Raw genomic sequence first — 7,507 nt, forward strand, 5'->3', positions numbered from 1 at the left:
TGGAGAGTGTGACAGGATGGGGAGGTTGGAGTATGTGACTGGGGAGGGATGGACGGATGGAGGGTGTGAGTGGGGATGGAGGGATGGGGTGTGTGACTGGGGACGGATGGAGGGTGTGACTGGGGATGGATGGAGGGTGTGACTGGGGATTGAGAGGAGCCGTCCCGCCATATTTCAGGGCAAAGCTCCTGGCCCCTTCCCATTAATAGCCCCAGACTCAGCCCCACCCCTGCCCCCGTGCCCAGGCTGGTATGGGATGGGGCACTGCAGAGCAGAAGCATCTGGGCAGTGCCCGGCTCTGCTGTGGCTTTTCCTAGTGCCCCTGCCTGGCTGCATCCCACCCAGAGCCGATTTCTCCTACCTCTGCTCTGGAGGCGGGGGCTGGGGCTGCCTGCCCAACTGGTACAGTGCCCCCTGTGGCCAGCCAGGTGAGGGCGCTGCTGTGCAGCAGGACGAGCTCCCAAACACGCACCCCGGAGAAACCGCCGAGGGCACCACGCAGAGCCCAGCGATGCACGGACCGGGGCTGCTGATCAGCCTAGAGACTACCCTGGCATGGCAGACGTCCTCAGCTACAGGAACTGGGCCCTGCTTCCGTGCTGCCAAGGGGGCTCTTCGGGGACGGATGAGTCCCCTGGTGTGGCTGGTCCACAGAAGAAAAGAGCCTACTACTGCAGCCGGCTGAAGGTGCACCTAGGTGGCAGGTCGTGGGTTAGCGGGGAGCCCTGTCCGCAGCGTGGATAGCAGAGGGTGCCCATCCATGCCGATGGGGCTGTCCCGTGCCAGGCAATGCTGCTGACCTGATGGTTAATTAGGGTTATTTATTTCCTGGGGGGAGGCTGGAGGGGCCCCACTGAAGGATAGGGGGCCTCCGTGGGGGGATCAGGGCCCAGACGTGCCAGGCACTGTACATTTCTGGAGCAAATAGTCCCTGCCCCAAAGGGAGCAATTTTGCTGCTAGATCTGGCTATGCCAGGGGGCAGGCAGCGCTGGCCGGTGTGTGGAGGAATGAACAAAGTGGTGTTTTAATTGAACACTTTCAGACTCTTCCTCCCTCATAAAGAAACCAAAGCAAAGGGCACAAGCCCCAAACCTCCCAGAATCCCTTGCAGGTTCGGCTAGCTGGGCGCGAAGGTGGGTCATTAAGGTCCCCCAGTCTGTCCCAGGGATCCCACGGCTACCACCAAAACCCCACAGCTAAAAGTCAGCATGTGGACGGGAACAGCTGCCCCGTTGGCATTCAGTGGGCACAGAATCTCCCTGGGCAGAGCCAGGGCCGACCCAGGCACTTCTCCAATCTACCTGAACTGGGTTTCTAGCTGCCCTGGGGAGCCAGGACACCTGGGTTCCATGCCTGGCTCGGCCCAATGTGCTGGGTGACCTTAGACCTTCCCTTCTGTGAGTCTGCCCCGTGTCCATCCAGCCTGGGAGCTCTCCTGAGCCAGGCTGTCTCCCCCTCAGTGTCTGGGCAGCGCCCGGCCCATGGGGCCCCATTTGGGGTTGGTGCTACTGCAGTCCCCATGGCCTGAGGGCAACCTGAGACAAAGCTGAGGAGGGGTCTCGAGTCTGCCACAGGCGTCTCTCGGTGCCCCATGCTGGCGTCTCCCCATGGCCCCAGCCAGCGCCAAGCCCATGTTGGCAGCAGACGTGGGAACCTCGCGTTGGCACTGGGCGGGCGCTTTCGTCAAGGCCCAGCGAGGGATCGCGCTGGCATCAGGCTGTTTCCGGCTCTCCCGGCTGGGGAGAAAAGCTGGGAAAGGTTGGGGGGCTCAGGCCCTGCAGGGAGAATAAAGACCCCCCCCCACACACACACACACACAACGGTTTGTGGCTCTCCTGATTTCGGAGGCAGTCTGGCGAATGGGGGGCCTGGCTCTGCTCTTCGGGCACCAGCCGGGAGCGTCCGCTCGGCGAGGCCCGGTGGGAATTGGGAGCCTAAAGAGCTTGGCGGAGCTGGGCTGAGCTCCCAGAATGCACCACAGTTGGCAGCATCCCTGGCGTTGGGGTTGGAAGGGGGCTTGGGAACGGGAGGGGCTAGGCGGGGGGGAGGCAGCTGTGCCCACGCATGTCCCCCGGAGTGGAGTGTGCTGCAGGGCACGGTGTTGGCCACTCGTGGGATTTCAGGGGGTGGCTCTGTGCAGCGCTCCCCCAGCACACCTGCTCAGCCCTCCCCTGAGAGAGCCCTCCACTGGGTTGTTATTGTAGGGTCTTTCAGGAGCGCTGGGCTGGACACTGGTTTGTTACTGAGAAAGGAGGCTGCAGGTCTGGCCCATCTGCCCTGGGTGCTGCTCCCCGACCCTGCTCCAGCGCCTGGCTCCAGGTTCCAGCAGACGGGTCGTTAATGCGACAGGGAAGGCAGATGGATGCTGGAGGGGCAGGACGCATCTCTGCAAGGGATGAGAGGGGGGCACCGTGCGCCCAGGCACCAGCCCCGCACCACAAGGCTTCGCGTCCTGGCCCCAGGCCCTGAGAGTCAGGTCAAAGGTCACACAAGAGTCCTGGCCCCCAGCGCCCCCCCCTTCCCCCACTAAACCCTACTCCTCTCCCAAAGCTGGGCGTGGGAACCCAGGAGTCCTGGCTCTCAGCCCCCGTGCTCTAACCTATATTTCTATATTCTGTCTAGACCCCACTCCCATCCAGGAGTCCTGGCTCCTCCAGCACAATTACCAGCCCTCAGACCTCTCCCATAGAGGGGACAGAGAACCCAGGAGTCCCGACCTCCAGCCCTCCCCTGTTCTACCCCCTGGACCCCACTCCCCTCCCTCCACTGCCTTATACGTTGAACGAGGCCCGTGAGCCATCCTGCCTGGTTCTCCCTTCGCTGGAGCAGCCCAAGGAGCTGGTGCAGGAGGCGCAGCGATGCCCCCCCCCACGAGGCTGCTCCCTACCCCACCAGTGGATGGGGGCTCAGGCACCGAGTGGGACCCAGCAGCCACCGAGTGGGACCCAGCCATTGTCATGGGCTGTTCACCCCACGTGAGCCACCCAGCCCCGGCTATGCGCAGGGGCCAGGCCAGGGCCCTCTTTGTCAGAACGGGGGGGGTGGGGGGGCAGAAGAACCAGGGTCCTGCACAGAAGTGGGGGGCAATGGCTGGGTTGGGCCAGGGTTCTGGTCCCAAGCGTGTCCCAGATGTTTCCTTGCCCTGCTGTTGGGACTCCTACACTGCCCACAAAGGTGCCACCCTGGTGCTGGCACTCAGCATGAGCTGTGGGTCATGCCTTCCACACTAGACAGGCAGCTGTATCTCGGCACTAGGCACAGAGCCCCTGTATAAACGGCCCCCGTGCCCCACCCCAGAGGTGGTTGTATCTCAGCACTGCATAACAAGCCATTCTTCGGTCTAATCTTAATAAATCCTCCTTGACCTTGAGCTGACTGGTAAAGGTGCCCCCTGTGCCCCCCGCTGCCTCTCCCGGGGGCGGGGTGAGAGGGTGACAGGCAATGACCGCTCAAGCAGCGGCTGCCTGACCCCGGCGCTGCTCCCCACGTCACCGGGCAGGGGGCTTCGCAATGGGAACATTCCCAGGAATAAACAGGAAGCGCTCAGGCCCAGGAATCTCCCACGCTCCCCGTGCCAGGTGAGGCGCCCCCTGCTGCCTGGTGTAGGGAGTTACCCCACCCCCCTGCTTGCCCCCATGACCCCTTTGCAGCAGCGGTTTCTCCCTGCGTGGTCCTGAGTTGGGGGAAGCGCGGCTGGGACACCGGCGACCTCGGCGCTGCTTCAGCCAGCGTCTTGGCGGTGGAGTCAAAGGGGGAGATTTTCCCTTTGCCTGTTTGTTTAGTTTTCTCTCTTGCCTAATTCCACTTGATCCTACCACCCACCCAGCTTCCCTAAGGTCAGTGCCCTCCCTCGCCCCCAGAGAACCCAGGAGTCCTGGCTCCCAGCCCCCACAGTCGGACTGCCCTGTATGGCAGACACACTGCCGGGTCTCCAGCTTCTGTTGGTGCTGCCCAGATCCGGCCCAGGGCAACGGTGACCCCATCGTCCTCCTCCCCCAGCTGCTCCCCTCAGAGCTCTGCACCCCACCCAAGAGGGCAAGGAACCCCACACAGGCCCTGACGGATTCCTGCAGCCACAGCAGAGAGCCCAGCAGCCAATGGGCCATGGAGCCTGAGCTCCCCACCCACTCCAGGGGACCTCCAGGGCTGGAAGGGGGGCACTGGCCCTGCCATTCCTCTGCCCAGACCTCCTCTGGGTTCTATTCCCAGCTCTGGGGAGGGAAGGGTGTCTAGTGGTTAGAGCAGGGGGGGTTGGGAGCCAGGATTCCTGGGTTCTACCCCTGGCGTGGGGAGTGGGGTCTAGTGGTTAGAGCACAGGGCCTGGAAGGCACAACTCCCGGGTTCTATCCCTGGTTCTGGGAGGGGAGTAGGGTCTAGTGGTCAGAGCAGGGAGGGCTGGGAGCCAGGACACCTGGGTTCTATTCCCATTTACCCTGCCTGTTTCCCTTCACGCACTGGGGGCTGGGGAATTTGTTCAGTGCTTGGAGCTCCCCCAGGGAGAAAAAACCTGGAGCTGAGCCAATGGCTGCGGCCAGCTGGGGGCGGGGAGCCCTGCCGTTCTTCACTTCAACCCTGCTTCCGCCCAGCCCTGCAGCTCTCTCCAGGCTGTTCGCACGGCCCTGGTGACATGGGGCCAGCCCTGAGCAGCCCCCGGCTAGGAGCCACCTGGCCTGGCTGGGCCCTTGTCCTCACATGAACTCCGTGACCCCAGAAAGGGGGTGAGCAGCTGGTGGGGAGCCTGGGTGAGACTGTGCAGCGCTGAACACAGCTCAGCCCCATAGATAGCCAAGCCCCACGTCCTGTGCTGGGGGTTCGGTCTGGGGGAGGGCCCGGCTCCGTTCTGATCAGCCCCAGCAGACTCCAGGCTGCAGCAGCCAGGGGCAGCGGAGAAGGACCCTGTGATGGGGGTGATGGATGGGAGCAGCATGCCCCAGGGAGGCCGGTCCGATCCGGGGCGAGACTCGGGCCGGGAGGGGGCCCATGAGTGCGGGGGTGAGAGGGGAGTCAGGACTTGGTGGGGCAGGGGGCAGAGTGGTCAGTTGGGGGCAGGGGCTTAAGAGGATAAACCCACCAGGGACCCTCCTTTTCCTTTTGTCGCCCTGGGCCCCCAAGGTCAGGGAAGCACCGGGGGGTTCATTACAGCTCATCAGGGGAAGAGACCCCAGCCATAGCTCATGGGCCTCCCCCCATACTCCTTCCCGAATCATAGGGAAACCTCCACAATGCCCCGCAACCCTCCCCAGCCACCAGGGGGCAGTCAGGAGACACAGACCCCACTGAGCCTGTGGGGAGACACTGTGAGTCCAGGGTCCTTCCCGTCCCTGCACACTAGGGAAGGGCCCCAGAACGCCTCCCGCACCACCCCCGGGGCCCTCACCCAGCACCCACATGCAGCCCCCTCTGGGGAGAGGCAGCGGCTCAACAGCCCGGCCCGACAAGGAGTTAGGGAGAATCTCGAAGCCAGGGGAAGTGGCCGAAGGCGGGGTGGGGGGGAAGAGCCGTGGGAGGGGCCTCTGCAGGGCAGAGTCAGGAGCTGTTCTACGGCTCCTATCAAACGCAGCCCCCAACTGCACAGGGCTGGCGGGCTGCGTGGAGCAAGGGGGCCAGCGCTGACAGCCGGGGAGACGCCCCCTGCCGAGCCCCCGGACCCCGCTCCATGGCGGCCCCCCCCAGTCCCCCTGCCGAGCCCCCCGCCCCGCTTCACAGCGTCCCCCAGTGCCCCTGCCCTGATCCACAGCGCCCCCCCAGTCCCCCTGCCGAGCCCCCGGACCCCGATCCACAGCGCCCCCCCCCAGTCCCCCTGCCGAGCCCCCGGACCCCGATCCACAGCGCCCGCCCAGTGCCCCTGCCGAGCCCCCGGACCCCGATCCACAGCGCCCCCCCCAGTCCCCCTGCCGAGCCCCCGGACCCCGATCCACAGCGCCCCCCCCCCAGTCCTCCTGCCGAGCCCCCGGACCCCGATCCACAGCGCCCCCCCCAGCCCCCCTGCCGAGCCCCCGGACCCCGATCCACAGCGCCCCCCCAGCCCCCCTGCCGAGCCCCCGGACCCCGATCCACAGCGCCCCCCCCAGTTCCCCTGCCGAGCCCCCGGACCCCGATCCACAGCGCCCGCCCAGTCCCCCTGCCGAGCCCCCGGACCCCGATCCACAGCGCCCCAGCCAGTCCCCCTGCCGAGCCCCCGGACCCCGATCCACAGCGCCCCCCCCAGTCCTCCTGCCGAGCCCCCGGACCCCGATCCACAGCGCCCCCCCCAGCCCCCCTGCCGAGCCCCCGGACCCCGATCCACAGCGCCCCCCCAGCCCCCCTGCCGAGCCCCCGGACCCCGATCCACAGCGCCCCCCCCCAGTCCCCCTGCCGAGCCCCCGGACCCCGATCCACAGCGCCCGCCCAGTGCCCCTGCCGAGCCCCCGGACCCCGATCCACAGCGCCCCCCCCAGTCCCCCTGCCGAGCCCCCGGACCCCAATCCACAGCGCCCGCCCAGTTCCCCTGCCGAGCCCTCGGACCCCGATCCACAGCGCCCCCCCCAGTTCCCCTGCCGAGCCCCCGGACCCCGATCCACAGCGCCCGCCCAGTTCCCCTGCCGAGCCCCCGGACCCCGATCCACAGCGCCCCCCCCAGTTCCCCTGCCGAGCCCCCGGACCCCGATCCACAGCGCCCCCCCCAGTTCCCCTGCCGAGCCCCCGGACCCCGATCCACAGCGCCCGCCCAGTTCCCCTGCCGAGCCCCCGGACCCCGATCCACAGCGCCCCCCCCAGTTCCCCTGCCGAGCCCCCGGACCCCGATCCACAGCGCCCACCCAGTGCCCCTGCCGAGCCCCCGGACCCCGATCCACAGCGCCCCAGCCAGTCCCCCTGCCGAGCCCTCGGACCCCGATCCACAGCGCCCCCCCAGTCCTCCTGCCGAGCCCCCGGACCCCGATCCACGGCGCCCCCCCAGTCCCCCTGCCGAGCCCCCGCCCCGCTCTACGGCGCCCCCTCCCAGTCCCCCTGCCGAGCCCGCGGACCCCGATCCACAGCGCCCCCCCCAGTTCCCCTGCCGAGCCCCCGCCCCACTCCACGGCGCCCCCCCAGTCCCCCTGCCGAGCCCCCGGACCCCGCTCCACGGCGCCCCCTAGCGCTCAGCCCTGACTACCGGGGACACGCCCCCTGCCAAGACCCCGCCCCGCTCTCCTGGCCCCGACCCCAGGCTCTGACAAGCCGCCAGGCGCCGCGCTCCACCTCAGCTCCTGGGGGTGGGCGGGAAGTGGGGTGGGAAACACGTGGGGTGGCAGCCCGTGCTCTAATTTGCATATCCATGAGCTAATTTACATACTCGGGCAAGGATTTGCCTATACTCGGGCGCCGCACGTCTGGAATGCATACCCAGCTATTGCATATTCATGACTTATTTTGCATACCAACCTTCTAATTTGCATATTGATTAGACTTCTCCGGCGGACGCACGGCGCAAACTCGCATATTCATGAGCATCGTTTGCATATTATGCGCCCCGCCCCTTCAGTCGCG

The sequence above is a fragment of the Natator depressus genome, chromosome 23 (assembly GCF_965152275.1).
Source record: "Natator depressus isolate rNatDep1 chromosome 23, rNatDep2.hap1, whole genome shotgun sequence".
In the NCBI taxonomy this organism is placed as follows: Eukaryota; Metazoa; Chordata; order Testudines; family Cheloniidae; genus Natator; species Natator depressus.